Genomic DNA, 16,377 nt, shown 5'->3' with positions numbered 1-16,377 from the left:
CCATGCTTGGAAGTTGTTCTTGTCAAGCTTTTCAGACAATCTGTGAAAGAGAATCAGATGCCATTACAGAACACTGCAAAAAATTCTGTCACTACAAAAAAACACAGCTTCACCCTCACAAGGGAAAATCTGCAAAACTGGCGAAAGTGGTATTTGACCACACAGTCACTTCCTAGTGACGATTTTGCATCAACAGGCAACAAGGATGATTCTGTAACTCCCAATGTCTCTGCGCACAAGCATACGATGCAATTTCTACAGTAACTTTTCACCAACCTGTAGAACAGTGGCTGCATAGCATAAAACTTGGCCTTTTCCTGAGTGCGTGCAGAAAACTTCCGCCTCCAAAACAGGCCCCGAAATGGCCTCAAATCAAAAAAACAAGGTCGCCAAGGGCTAAAGCCTGTCCTGAAGCATATACTACCCTCTTGCTTCACCGCGAAGGGCATCTCAACCTGAGACAATGCACTCCTGTACTTTCCGGCTGTGCTACCTGCAAAGATCTGCTCCCAAAATAGAAAATGAAAGCAACACAGCTCCTCTTACTAGAACACCGTGAGCTTGGCTTGCTTTCTTGAGCTCCTTACCACAAACAAGGCTTTGATACCATGTCAAGATTGTGGGAGAGAAGGAAGGAGTCTCACTTGAAGCTTTCTTGCTTGCACAATGGGGGAATACACACAAGGGTGGAGGCTGAAAATAGTTTTCCTCTTCTTAGTTGTGTAAGCCAAAAGAACTCAAGTACAAAAAAATAGAAGAACCCTATATATGGGTCTCAAACCAAACTCAACTAACTAAGGTGGCATACTAACTGAGCCACGAACTAGAGTAGATAAGGATAGCTATCATGTAGCTATTATTCATGGGCGGTGTACCAACCGCGTCTGCAACTGACAAGTCATTGACATAAATACACAACGGTCACCCTGGCGTATCACGAGTGGAGCTCGATATCTCAACAATCATAACTTTGTGTTTGTATTCAATAATCAAAGGAACGCACTCGGATAAATCACTCAAGAAACCCAACAATAGGAGAGGACCCAAGACATAGACAAACAAGTGAAGCGCAGGGTAGAACCAACCAAGGAGCGTCAATGAAGAGGATCTGTCATGACTGTTCAACCTGATCGACATCACAACGAGGCACAAGAATTCGACCATGACGGAAAAAAGCTCAGACCGTCGGTCTAACAAGGAGCTCGATTTGAGTGTATTCCCAGATGTTATACAGCAGATGGTGAGCAGTTACGACGTGCACGCCCGGTACAAGCACCGCAGCAGGATAGCAGACACAATCATTGCAGACCTAGAGGAGGAGAGAAGGCTAGCCCACAAGGCATTGCAGGGCATAGCTGATTATAATAGGGATCAATAGGCTACGAGCCAAACGCAAAGCATGGAGCTGCATGAGGTGCAGCGAGTGCTGAACTTGGCTGACCGGAACCGAACAGACCATGAGAGAGCGTAGAAGGAGACATGGGAGCTCCTCATGAAACGGCTGCTCGATAACACCGTAGTACAGCAGAGTGCCACCGCACTAGCAATGTCTCTGCTTGCAGGATTAGGGGCAAACCAGGGCTCAAAGAGCTAGGCCAAAATACTGATTGTTGCCAAGCAACTCGACAAGTACCAACCGCATGACGACCCATATAGCTTTGTTGAGCAGTTTGAGGAAATCTGCGAAGCCAACGGCCTCAACGACCAGACTCAATGTTCACAAGCATTCGGACTTTGCTTAGGCGACAAGGGTAGGACGTGGTACACAAGCCTAGATCTCTTCATCAAGAGGTTCGCCGATCCTGGAAACTCCGATAACCTACTAGTACGCTTGATGAATGTCAAGCAGAAAGAGAAGGAGGACATCCGCGACTACGTGACCCATGTGAGAAGTCTCTTTAAGAGAATCCCTCTAGGTGAGCGGTCGACTGACAGAGCAGTTTCAACTGTATTCATTAGCGGAATTAGAGACGAGGAATTATATAAGGCATTGGCATGCAATTCAAGCTTGCAACAGGACGTGGTGGCTACAGTTTTTGAGGAAGCCATCAGAGTCAATGACTAGCTGAAAGAGCGAAGCTCTAGGAGCTCAACTCTAGAAGAGACCAACCCGCGAAGCTTAGAGAGACCGTCAGCCTCTAGTGAGCGGTCATACCCATCATCCCAAGATAAGGGGAAGGCCACCGAGACAGACCAAGGCTTGGCTGAGGTCAAGATGGAATTAGCCAAGACACAAGACATGTTGAGACGGCCAACGCACCCGCACATCCAGTATGTGTACTGTGGCGGAAACCACTTGCCAGCCAAGTGTCAAGTCCCTAGGTCAAGACCTTGCGCTAACTGCGGTAGGTTCGGCCACGATGTCGCAGATTTGCAGACTACCACGAAGACTTACATACTCGCAACCCTACGGCTAGCCTTATCTAGCTAACATGCCGTAGCCATTCTTCATAAGGGGAGCTTGATTGGCTCTACCCACCCCTAACGATATGAAACCAGGTGTCCTTAGAATGGACATAAATCCTACAGGCAATCCTAGACCGCCTTTTCCTTATGTGACCCACCCACCGAGCGACGCTCCAGTACACTATGTGGAGGAGCCGAATGACGAAGAGACCTACATATACCCTTATGTCTCACATGAGGACTAGGGCAACGCAGTCCTCATGGATTATCGACCCGTGCCGGTGATGGCGTTAGGACGAGGACGGGGTAGAGGCCTAGGAGGGCAGCCACAGGATCCAGTCACTTGTTGGACTTGCGAACACTCTGCTCATGTCTGATCACGTTGCTCTGAAAGAGAGCAGCAAAATAGGGACAAGACTGACCAAAGGTGCGCAGAGTGCGAAATCACCCATCTTTTCATAGACTGCCCAAAGCAGAAGTCGTCCTCTAGCTCAGCTAATTTTCCGTTCATCCCATTGGGGCTGTTTGGTGTCGAAAACCCCGATGGGGAGGCCACACCTATTCCCTTGCGAGTTATGACCCGAGCCCAAACAAAGCAGACCGGCATCTCTCTTTCAGGACCTAGCAATCTTGACGCCACCTCAATAGGAAAGAAAAGCCGCAAGCGAAAAAAGAAGAGATTGGAAGCTAAGGTCGCATTAAAGACCGAGAGTGCTACGACCTTACTGTTAAGATATCGAGCTCCACTCATGATATGCCAGGGTGACCGTTGTGCATTTATGTCACCGACTTGTCAGTTTTGCAAATGCGGTTGGTACACCGCCCATGAATAATAGCTAGATGACAACTATCCTTATCTACTCTAGTTCGTGGCTCAGTTAGTATGCCACCTTAGTTAGCTGAGTTTGGTTTGAGACCTATATATAGGGTTCTTCTATTTCTATGTACTAGAGTTCTTTTTGGCTTACACAACTAAGAAGAGGAAAACTTTTTTCAGCCTCCACCTGTGTGTGTATTCCCCCATTGTGCAAGCAAGGAAGCTACAAGTGAGACTCCTTCCTTCTCTCCCACAATCTCGACATGGTATCAGAGCCCTGTTCGTGGTAAGGAGCTCAAGAAAGCAAACCAAGTTCGCGGTGTTCTGGTAAGAGGACCAGTGTTGCTTTCATTTTTCTGTTTTGGGAGCAAGTCTCTGCACGTAGCACAGCCGAAAAGTGCAAGAGTGCATTGTCTCAGATTGAGACGCCCTTCGCGGTGTAGCAAGAGGGCAGTATATGTTGCAGGGCAAGGCTTTAGCCCTTGGTTGCTCTGTTTTTTTGATTTGCGGCCATTTTGGGGCCTGTTTTGGAGGCAGAAGTTTTTTGCACGCACTCAGGAAAAGGCCCAGTTTTATGCTGTGAGACCATTGTTCTACAAGTTGGTGAAAAGTTATTGTAGAAATTGCATCGTATGCCTATGCGTAGAGACATTGGGAGTTACAGAATCATCCTTGTTGCCTGTTGATGCAAAATCGTCACTAGGAAGTGACTGTGTGGTTAAATATCACTTTCATTAGTTTTGCAGATTTACCCCTTGTGAGGCTGAAGCTGTGTTCTTTGCAATGATAGAATTTTTTGCAGTGTTCTGTAATGGCGTCTTATTCTCTTTCACAAATTGTCACTGAAAATCTTGACAAGAACAACTTCCAAGCATGGAAGTTCAGAATGATGAATTTCCTTATGGGGAAAGGATATTGGGAATTCGTTACAGGAAATGAAGAAGAACCAATTCTTCCTTATGTTCCCAATCAGTAGCAAATGCAGGCATTTAAATCATGGCATGAGAGAGCCAGGAAAGCTATGTACTGGCTGTCTATCAGCATTTCAGACTCTATGATTGTGCATATTCAAGATGCAAGTACGCCAAAGGAGGCATGGGATACTTTGTCAAAAATGTATAGCACAAATACGCAAGCTAGGAAAATGCAGCTCAAGCAAGAGTTGCACAATGTGCAAAGAGAAAATATGAGCATCAATGACTACCACATGAAGGTGAAGAAGATTGCAGATGCACTTGCTTCCATTGGGTCGCCAGTGGAAGATGATGATTTAGTTTCTGTGACCTTGAATGGTCTAGGAAAGGATTATGCATAGTTCCGAACATCCATTTCCATCCTTGAAAGATTTCCTGATTTTGAGGAGTTGATTGCTCTTCTAATTTCTGAGGAGCAGAGAAATGGTGGTGCATCTTCTTCAGGAGGAACTTCAAAAGAAGCTGTCTTCTACTCAAATGCTGGAAGAGGTAGAGGCAGAGGTAGAGGAGGCTGATCTGGAGGCCGTGGTAGAAATCAGAATATGCAGCAAACTCAAGAAAACCAGCCCTATGGAGGAGGACATGGTAACTCTAGAGGCAGGGGGAGCCAAAGAGATCGTGGTGGATGGCAAAGAGGCCAAAATGCAAACAGTAATGTTGAATGCTACTATTGTGGTAAAATGGGTCATATGGCTAAAGACTGCTATAAAAAGTAGAATGACATCATGAATGAAAAATTGCAACAAGGGAATTATGCATCTTCTAGTAGGCAGGGTGATGACAGAAATGAACATTTGTTTACGGTACATCACATGAACAATTCTGTGACAAGTGCAAAAGAAAGCAACGATGTATGGTATGTTGACTCAGGTGCATCAAAACACATGACAGGTCATGCAGAATGGATGGAGGATGCAAGGAAAATGGAAAAACTAGGATTTGTGGAGACTGGTGATGATACTGTACATCCTATTGTGTAGATTGGAAAAATTCCTTTGTCTATGCAAGATGGGAAAAAGAAATACCTGTCCGATGTATTTCATGTCCCGAATATCACCAAGAATTTGGTTTCTATTGGTCAAATGGTTGAGCAGGGCTTGGAGGTCAAATTTAATCCTCATGGATGCTTTGTTAAGGATATGAAAAATAAAGGTCGCTTGATAGCAAAAGGAAAGAAGAAGGGCAGAATGTTTACATTGGATGCAGACATGCCTAAATTGAGTGCAGCAATGTTTGCATATGGGACCGGTGTAGTTGCATATATTGATATCTGGCATAAACACATTGGTCATGTTAATGTACAGCGACTTGAATCAATGCAGGCCCGAAATATTGTTGCAGGATTGTCTAAATTCAAGGTTACAGAAATGCAAAAGGTATGTGAAGCCTGTCAATTTGAAAAACAGGCAAGGAAACCATTTCCTAGACATGTTCAAGAGAGTAAGAAGCCATTGGAATTAATCCACTGTGATGTGTGGACTACTAAAGCTGCATCTCTTGGAGGCTATCATTATTTTGTCACTTTTATTGATGACTATAACAGAAAAGTTTGGGTGTATTTTATGAAAAAGAAAAGTGAAGTTTTTGGGAATTTCAAAACTCTTAAAGCTATGGTTGAAAAAGAAATAGGCCTGCAAATAAAATGCCTAAGGTCAGATGGAGGGGGAGAGTACCTCTCAAATGAGTTTGCAAGGTTCCTGTAGGAGCATGGCATAAAGTAGCAATATTCATGCAATCATACCCCATAACAAAATGGAATTGCAGAAAGGAAAAATAGGCATATTGGAGAGGTATCTCGTGCCATGCTCAACGAAAAAGACTTGCCATATTTTTATTGGGCTGAAGCAGTTGCTACAGCAGTCTACATAATGACCAGGACTCCCACTGCAGCAATACATGGGATGACTCCAGAGGAGAGGTATACCGGTAGGAAACCAGATATTTCTCATTTGAAAATTTTTGGTTGCATTGCCTATGTTCATGTGCCAGATGAGTTAAGATCCAAGTTGGATCCAAAAGCTGAGAAGTACATCTTTATTGGTTACTCTTTGCAGCAGAAAGGGTATAGATGCTATAACCCTTCTACTCGTAAGTTTATAGTGAGCAGAGATGTTGTTTTTGATGAAATGAGTAGCTGGTATAAACCATTAAATGTGATTGATAATATAGATGCAGAAAATGGTAATGCTGCACAGAATTCACAGCAGCAGTCAGAAGATATTTGTGAACCTGGAGCATCCTCTAGCAGTGGTTCACATTCTTCGCCATGGACAAGCAGATTGAGATCAGGAGAAACTTCTCAAAGTAATGCAGATAGTGGTATGCAGGTATCACAAAAAGGAAAAGATAAGGTAGATCAGGCCATGTTTGATGTGAATACAGGTCACTCTTATGTGGATGGTGAATCCAATGGCTTAGAATAGAGCATTGATGATGAGTTGGGTATTCCTTCTATTGTTACACCTGGAGTAAGGAAGACCATGGATGTTTTGAGAGCACCTGGGAGTGAACCTACTTTGCACAAGTCTACTAGAGCTAGGTATCCTGTGGATAGGCTGAAATAGGATGGATTTACAGCCATTCACTATGCATATATGGTCAAAGTGATACAGGAACCATAACCCACTTCTTTTGAGCAAGCCATGGGAAAAGAAAAATGGGAGAAAGCCATGGATGAAGAAATGGATGCCTTGGAAGAAAATGCTACATGGGAATTGGTACCTTTGCCTAAAGATAAGAATGCAATTGGTTGTAAGTGGGTTTATAAGGTGAAACACAATGCAGATGGTTTTGTGAATAGATACAAGGCAAGATTAGTAGTCAAGGGGTATGCACAGACATATGGCATTGATTATGAAGAAAAATTCAGTCCGGTTGCAAGGATGGCAACCGTAAGACCAGTCATTGCTATGGCTGCATCAAAGGAATGGTCTTTACATCAGATGGATGTAAAGAATGCCTTCTTGCATGGTGATTTGCAAGAAGAGGTATATATGGAGCAGCCATCAGGTTATGCGCTTGCTGTTCATCCTGAGTTTGTTTGCAGGTTAAAGAAAGCATTGTATGGCTTGAAGCAAGCACCTAGAGCATGGTCTAACAAGATAGGACAGTATCTTGTCACTATTGGCTTTCAGATTTCCAAGGCAGATTTCTCACTTTATGTGAGAAAAACAAAGAAATGTATTATGCTACTTGTCATTTATGTTGATGATTTGATTATGGCAGATGAGAGTGATGAAGATATCCTTCATGTGAAAATGCTATTGAAGCAGAAATTTGAGATGAAGGATTTGGGAGAGCAACGTTATTTCTTGGGCATTGAGATGATTAGATCACCAAGTGGGATACGGCTCTTGCAGAGGCAGTATGGATTGGACATGCTGTCCAAATATGGGATGACAGGCTGTAAGCCTATTTCAGTTCCTTTGGAGCAGAATGTGAAGCTGAGCGCAGATGTAGGTGAGCTTCTGGAAGACCCTACTATGTACAGATGCATAGTAGAAAGTTTGATTTATATGACTATTACCAGGCCAAATTTGAGCTATGATGTTGGATTGGTAAGTCAATTTATGTAGGCTCCAAGGAAACCGCATTTGGATGCGGGTAGACACATACTCAGGTATGTGAAGTCCACATTGCAGTATGGACTACTTTATGAGACTGGGGTTCAGATACAGTTGCATGGATACACTGATGCTGATTGGGCTGGTAGTATTTCTGATAGACGATCTACCAGTGGGTATGTGTTTTCTTTTGGGAGTGCTGCAGTCACTTGGAGTAGCAAGAAACAGCCTACAGTTGCCTTGTCGAGCACAGAGGCTGAGTACAGGGGTGTAGCAATGGCTGCATGTGAGGTAGCTTGGTTGCATAAGCTACTTTATGATATACATAAGCTTACAGATGGGCCAGTTGTCATTTATTGTGACAACACGGTAGTATACACTTGGCAAATAACCCAGTCTATCATGCTAGAACAAAGCACATTGAGGTGCATTATCACTATGTGCGGGAGAGGGTTTTACAAGGTTTTATTGATCTAGTTTATGTCAGCACAGAGGATCAGGTAGCTGACATATTTACAATGGCATTGCGCACAGAGAAGCTGCACAAGTTCAGAGACCTGCTTGGTGTGCAGGAATTGGGATTGAGCTCAAGGGGGAGTGTTGAGATATCGAGCTCCACTCGTGATATGCCAGGGTGACTGTTGTGTATTTATGTCATCGACTTGTCAATTGCAGATGCGATTGGTACACCGCCCATGAATAATAGCTAGATGACAGCTATCCTTATCTACTCTAGTTTGTGGCTCACTTAGTATGCCACCTTAGTTAGTTGAGTTTGGTTTGAGACCCATATATAGGGTTCTTCTATTTCTATGTACTAGAGTTCTTTTTGGCTTACACAACTAAGAAGAGGAAAACTGTTTTCAGCCTCCACCTGTGTGTGTATTCCCCCATTGTGCAAGCAAGGAAGCTACAAGTGAGACTCCTTCCTTCTCTCCCACAATCTTGACACTTACCTGTTGGGAAGAAAGTCTCAGAGGCGGTGTCGAAGGATTTTCGAAAGAAAAGTCGCAACCACAGAGGAGTTTGAATAATTTCAGGATAGAAGATCAATCAAGAAAGAACAGGCTATCCAAGATAATATGTCCATTCTCTAAACTTCAACATATCTACCAATACAATCGTACAGTTTGCTCTCCTCGTCCAAGTTGCATATGAACTTTTTCAGCAATCCAATCTGGTTTATCTGAATAACCAGGCCTTCTATCTTATGAAGTAAAATGATAAAATGAGTCTTTGTCTACATTCACAAATCAATTCTTCAATTACTATTCCTCTGGAGTATCCATAGTTTTCTTATTATAATCATTAATGCAGTCTGCCTTGACAGCCAAAACAGGGTAGAACTTCCTCCTGAAGCTTGACATGCAATTACATGTCCATTTCACAGGTTTACCATATGGTAAGATTATTTTCGAATGAGCTCAAACATTTTTACAGAGTGGGCCCTGGAAGCAGAAAATATAATCAGACTTAGTTCATCCACATCACTGTATTTCCATACCCCTAGTCTTCATTTGCAATCAAAGGCTTTTTGCAAACTTTTTGATAGATCTCCATCAATGTTGTATAAAAGGCATTCTCTTCATTGTTTGCTTCTAAAGATGAAGTCTTCAAAAGAACAATCTCTCTTTCTTTGCAATTTCTCTGGTTCAATGTGGATTGAAATCTGGGTGAGAATTTCAATCCTTTGATAGAGAATACTTCTTTTTCACGAGAGCTTCAAGGGTGCCATTGCAAGGGATCAAAGGTTAGAGAGGAGGACACCAATCCTGTCTGATTCAATGTGAATCTTCAGCACTAGATTATCAAGAAGATGCCTTTTCATAGCACCGATGTTGAAAGTTTTTCTCCAAAATCAGAGTGAAAGAGTCACCATAGCTACCGTTGCCTTTGCTCTGTGAATTCGCCCTGGTGCTTCAGGTGTCCTCCTCCTCGTCACTCTTCACAAGAGGGCTGTAGAAGAGCACAAGGACACAGAAATTCCTGAGACTGATTTATGATTCCTCCACTGAGAGAAGACACAAAGATGGTTGTGCCAGCCTTGAAGCCAAATCCTGTGAAGATCACAAATCATGGCAGCTGATAGTCTCAATTGCTCACAGGATAAGCTGAAGTTGCATATGATACTCCATTAATGCAATTCTTCATCGCAGATCACTTCATACTATCGATCTCCTCTTCCGATACATCAAGGCCAATGCCATAACTCGTCCACTGAAGCGAAAATATGTGAGGTGTCTAGGATTCACACCAGAAGCAGGATTGGGAAAAATTCTTCTTCGATCACTTGGGCTTTTCCTCAACGAACAAGTCAGGTAACCGACTCGGGTAGACTGCGTTAAACAGTGCTCCAGTTAGTGGAAAAAATGAAGTAGATGCAGGGTCTGTCATCGTTGAGAACTGGTCTGATGTATCCTCCTTGCTCTAGGCACGATGGGATCCATCGTTACGAGAGGGATAATGTAAGCCTTTATCCTTCCTACTTTCCTACTGTCTGTGCCTGACCCGGGAATCATGCCCTAGCGTTTCAGAATGGTCGTTTGCTACATGTATCCAGCTTATGAGTGCTTCAAGTCCATTGAGAACAACAAATCGGATGTCGAGCTGCTCCGATTCTGGTGCCAGTACTGGTATGTTGTATTGTTGTTGTTTCACGGTTCATAATTCAATGTTCTGATTGTCGCTTTCATCCAAGGCTTTTGCTCTCCCTTGATTCCACATGTGAACTTGGTAGATGTTTGTCGCCCAAATTAGTGATTTTGTTCTCTGGAGAAAGCAAAATGCAGCTCTTGAAGTCCTTCTGTTCATCCCGTCGAGCTTGAGCCTCTCGCCTCCACAGCTCTTCCTCCTTCAGACTAGAAAAGCATATTGTGGATTTCTTCCAAAAATCTTCATGCTGGAGTGATTGTGCATATCAGCGAAACACGACCATGACCCCTCCATGGCCACTGTAATAAACGTGTTAGCTTTTTTCCATGAAATGGAACATGCGACAGTTTTCCATCGACCTCTCTACCTCCGATCATAGCGCTTCCTTTCGCCTTCATCCTCGTTTTTTTAGGCTTCCTCCCTTTCGACCAGAAAAGCCGCTCCTTTCTTTCTCTCCTCATCTTTTTTTTCTTGCTTCCCTCCAAAAAGCCCACATTTAAAAATAGTCATCCCCATAATGAATCTCGTCATCATCCATTTCCTGGTCCATAATGGTGGACCTTCTCTCTCTGTTCGTTTGTGCAAATCTCTGCACATGACGCCTATGGAGTCGAAGCAAGTGCATTATCACATCTGGTGTCAATGCAAATGGTTCTTGGTCTTCTCTACCACACTGATTCTTTTCCATGACTATGTCTTCCAAGAAGAAAACAAATGGCCTGTTGCAGATTGACCTCAAGGACCTTCTTGTGTCCACGTCAAAATCAGTTCCACTATCCCTCGAATTCCAAGCCTTGAAGGTGATTTCTAGTCTTTGTAAATCCCTTGGAAGAAGGATGTAAGGATAGACTTGGATAGCATACCCTAGCGAGATTGAAATAGACAGTTTCTAAGCTCGATTGTAGCAGATGCATTGTTGCAAGAAGCTGCTTGGTTCTGTCCGCATAGCTTTAGTAAGATGTTGCATAGCACCAAGACATCAAACTTGGGGAAAACAGGATCCACCTCATCTAGATGGTAAATAGATAAGAAAGGAGCAGTTGGTTGATCAAAACCTCCTCGGCCACTTGACAAGACATGCCAACTAGAGCATTATTGATAAGTTCTTCTCGCTCCAAACCCTCTTCCACGTAGAACAAAAGTATAAACACAACAACTAGATATGTACAAAGTATCAAATCCCACACACACAACTTTTGGGTGAATTTCACACCTCGAATGCACACCAATACGACAGCGGAGGCAGAGACTTCAGTCCCTAAGACAACCGAAAAGGGAAGCGCTAAGATAGGGGAATACCCGCATCCAAAGCGGCAATTAGAGGCCATAGAAAAGGTGAAGGAATGGCTGAGGGAGGCTCAACAGCATCTCAAAGATGATGAACCCATCATAGAGGACGAGATCGATGATCTCTCTTGCATAAGCACGCCAATATGACCGCCTCAACCTAAGTCGGTCGAAGTCACTGTGGCACAAGCAGTGCCGCTGAGACCAAGCCCAGATGCAATAGAGCCGCAGATCAGCCACAGCCATCGACCCGGCAAGTCAAGGCTAAAGGAAGGACGAGTATCTAATGATCTCTTGACCATGGTAGTGACCACCCTTGTAACACTTAGCCTGGGAGATCTGCTTAAGCAACACCCCGCCCTATGGCAAGACCCTAAGTAGTGGGTCAAGGGATCACAAGAGCAGGTCACGGCGGCAGACCCTCGAGACTAGGATACAGAAACACAATTGCCAAGTCTGACGCTACACTCCGTGCCTAAATCTTTGCACGTCAACGCCTTTTGGGAAGGCTCTGAGATGCACGCAGTCCTGCAGGTCCTAGCCCTGGGTGACACAACAAGGAAGGGAATCGTAGACATGGGAGCCGAGGTTAGTGTGCTTAGCCATGTAGTGCTGTAGACTTGGGGAAACCCGCCTGTGAAAGCTGCTAGGTTTAACGTCACACTAGCAAACAATATGAGAGTGAAGCCATTCGGGGTCTTGAAGAATTGGCTAGTGAAGATCGCAGGTGTCTAGTTCTCTATCGACTTTATAGTCATGAAGGGAGTGGACTACGATGTCCTATTAGGCCGACCCTGGATGCGCAACGCTAGAGTCATCGGAGATTGGGGTAATGGCTTGATCTTCCTTGGCAATAGAACTGATGCCATAAGAATAGAGATGGACACTTGGAACCCCTCAACAGTCGACCTAGATGCCATCTCTACTATGCTCAAAGGGAACACTCAGGTCAGGGAGCCCTATGGGTCCTTGATTAAGTATATCCCATGCCCAAAGGATGAGCAGGATTGGATGCATGTTCTCGCTACAATTGACCTGCCATTCTTAGACCATGAGGCGTTTGAGTAGGCCATCAAAACAATTGGTAAGACAAACGAAGCATTCTCTACACCAATCTACATGATGGCAGCAAGCCTCCATGGAAGGCCTAAGCCTGTTACCTTCCAAGTGCCATCCAACAAAAGGGAACTCCAGGGGTACTAGAATACCTAACGGACCAGCTAGTGGGAAACCCGGCTGCCAACTTCAAACCGCTCCAGGATCTCCTAGAGGATTCTAAGTGGCAATGGGCCAGGGTGCACGAGTTGAACCTCATGTATAACTGGGCCCTGGTTCTAGACCAACGACACGGGGCATACCAAGCCCTAGGAGACGATGGGCAGTCGAATGACAAAGATTCCTACAATGAATACAAAGACTGCCAATCCTTCAGTGATGAGAGTGAGGGTGAAGTGGATACCATAGAGTAGGACACTGAAGGATGAGAAATTGAGCAGATACGAGCAGATGCCAAGCCACAGAAAAGGCAGGCCCTTAGACTGGAGCAAGGAGTCATACGCATGAAATGTGATCGTGCGTGGTTGGAATGTATAGGGGCAATAGACCTTGAGCAAGCAGGCCTAGCCCAATCAGGAATGACATCAATACTTAGAACTGAATCGCCATCCGTGTTGAGTGTTGAAATGACTTGTTTTTTGGCTGATTTTTGTTGTTTTTGAGAGCTGAATGGTTGATTTTATGGGATGATTGATTGATTTGGAAGTGGTTTGAGAGTGTTTTGGATGATAATGATTGTGTTTTGGAAGTTCATGATGTTTGTTGATGGTTCTGTGATGTTCTGATAGGTTCTGATTGGTTCTGTATACCTTCTGTTTTGTTCTATTTTGGTCTATTTTGTTCTGATTGTTTTCTGTAAGGAGGGATGGAGTATTGATTGATGAAGAATGAGATATTGTGAAAGCTTAGTGAATGTTTTGTGAGAGTTTGAAATGGTTTGAGAGTGAGTTATGTGGTTTTGATGACCTTCTGTAACCTTCTGTAGGTCTTCTGTAGAGCTTCTGTTTCTGTTCTGCTTCTGTTCTGTTTCTGTTCTGTTCTGTACTGTAGCTGTTCTGGTACTGTTCTGTAGACTGTTCTGTATGCTTCTGTAAGTGTTCTGTGGAATGTATGTGTGATTTTGGGAAAGTTTTCTAGCCTTGGAAAGAGGTGAATACAAGTGCAAAAGAGTTGAAGGAAGTGGAAGAAGTAGCTGCTGAAGACTCAAGAGAAGACTAGAGTGAAGTGACAGTAGTGAGCTGTGAAGAGACACTGTAGTGGCTCTGGTGACCTTTCATATCAGACATACCTCTTGGGAGGGGTATCCACGACCTAAGAGTGATTATTGAGAGTAATTTTTGAGAGATTGTAGTGAGGATATGATGTATGATTGATGGAGTGTGTGATAGAGAGAGTCAGAGATAGTCAATTCTACTGAAACAGAGTGATTGTATATGAGAGATTGAGAGAGAAGACTATATAAAGATATTGAAGATGAATAATATGTGATGTATTTCCATTCAAGAATGGTGTACTTCTTTGCTTTCTTTGTTCTATTGATGGATTTTGTGAAGATGTTGAAGAATATGGTTGATTCTATTAAAAACCGTGGGAGATCTACATGATGCTGCATGAAGATTTGTTGTGCCTGGTGTTCTTTTCTTTGTGGTGATCATATGAAACATGATAAACAAGCTTGTTGATGTTACAAGATAGATTTTCTTGCAAGAGAATTCCCTTTTCCTTGGTGTTCCTCTTGGGGCTCCATGTTTTTGGTGCACAGCCGGGGAAGCTTGCCATCAACAAGCACCAAAAGAGGCTGAAAATGAAGGAAATGGCATTGTCAAGAATAGAAGAATTCAATGGATGTTTGTAAAATTCCTTCTTCCACTGAAGAGTTGGAATTCCTCATAATCAAAGACACTTTCCACAAAAAGTTCATCCCACAATGGCGGAAACACATCACCATCATGATGCATGCTCTATGTGGTGGACAGTTTCCTCTTCCTATTGAAGCAGCAGAAACTTGCATCTTGGTGGCAAACTGTTTGGGAACAAACTGAAGAACAGAAACAGAGAGAATGAACATCCATGGAAGATTTGGCATTCATTGAGAAGTTTCCAGACAACATCAAGTGGGAGATTGTGAAGAAGCTTCAGGAGTCTTGGTCTGTAGAGGTTCACAAAGATAAGAAGGAAAAGAGTTGGAATTTGTTCGTGGACGCTCAACAGCAAGATACATGGGATGCTTGGTGTACTGATAATCTTCTGTTTGTTCAATTAGCAACCCACTGGAAGTTGGTAGACAGAGTGTTTTTCACAACATACACTATTGAAACCATCAGAAGCTCGCATTACTATGATGATGGCACCACCACCATGCTCAAACGTATGCATTTTGACACCTTCAGAACCGAATACCTTCCTCTGTGCAGTGGCATGAAAGCAGAATTCAGGGACGTTGAAAAGAAAGAAGTAGAAGAAATGTTGGCAAGAGAGTCCTACAGAGACTGAGGCCTTCTGTTAACCCTCTGTGGAGCACTAACAACATAGTGGAGTCAACCCCCTGATGAATGACGCAATAAAAAGGCAAGCGTTAGAACGAGTCCAGAGGTACGTGAGAAGAGAGAAAGCAAAAATCAGAGCCGAGAGCGAGCTCGCAGCAGAAGCCGCGTTTGACGCCCTTGCGGAACTCTTTACAGAAGTCCCAATGGCACATCAAGCCCTTCCTCCTCCTGCTGGAGGTCCACTTCCAAGCCAGATCCGTCCTGGAAATATTGATGACAGGCCAGGGAATGTAGTCCCATTGCCAGTTTTTAAGGGAGAGTACAATGAAGACCCCGATCTTCATGTAGCAGAGTTTATGGTAGCATGTGTGGCTAACAATGCCAGAACCCCTGAGCATTGGTTAGCAATATTCCCCGCCACTTTCAAGGGCGCGGCGTTTCAGTGGTATGAGAGACAAGCAGCAGGAACTTTTGGCACATGGGACGACCTGAAGTTGGCCTTCCTCACTAAATTCAGGCGTGAAGGTTTTGAAGAGCGGATGAGAGAGGAATTCATGAACCTAAGTCAGTCCTCTGGAGAAAGAGTAGAAGCCTATGTCTCACGAATGGAATCCATCCTGAAGAGATGGACTAACCATAATCTAGATGATGGCATTCAGAAGGGGGTGTTTCTCAGAGGATTACAACCAGAAGTCTGTAAGTTTGTGGAGCTGCAAAGACCAGCCACCCTGCAAGCTGCAACAGAAGGTGCCAGACTGTACGATGAAGTGGAATCTAGATTAGCGATGAATATAGGAAGAGGAGTCCTACCTCCTCTGGTGCCAGGAATGATGTACCCACCAAATGCAGTCCCAGGGACTGTTCCCTACCCCTACCAACAAATGCCCTCGGTATCACAGTACAGTGCACCAAATCCACAGTGGCCACAATCCATGCCTCAAATGATGGTTCCACCACAACAACCATGGTCTCAACCAATTTCCTCAATGACAAATCAACAGCAACAGTGGAACCCTACCAACTGGAGTCAACAGCCAACAGTTCAAACAGGAGCTCTGAATCAGAACCAGAACAGAGACCCCTCTGTACCAACCCAACCAGTTTATGCAGTGATTACAGAGACTCCTCAAAACCCT

Source organism: Lygodium microphyllum, chromosome 26, assembly GCF_053477565.2.
Source record: "Lygodium microphyllum isolate KBCC chromosome 26, Lygodium_microphyllum_v1.1.10, whole genome shotgun sequence".
NCBI lineage: Eukaryota > Viridiplantae > Streptophyta > Polypodiopsida > Schizaeales > Lygodiaceae > Lygodium > Lygodium microphyllum.
This window is presented reverse-complemented; position numbering follows the sequence as displayed.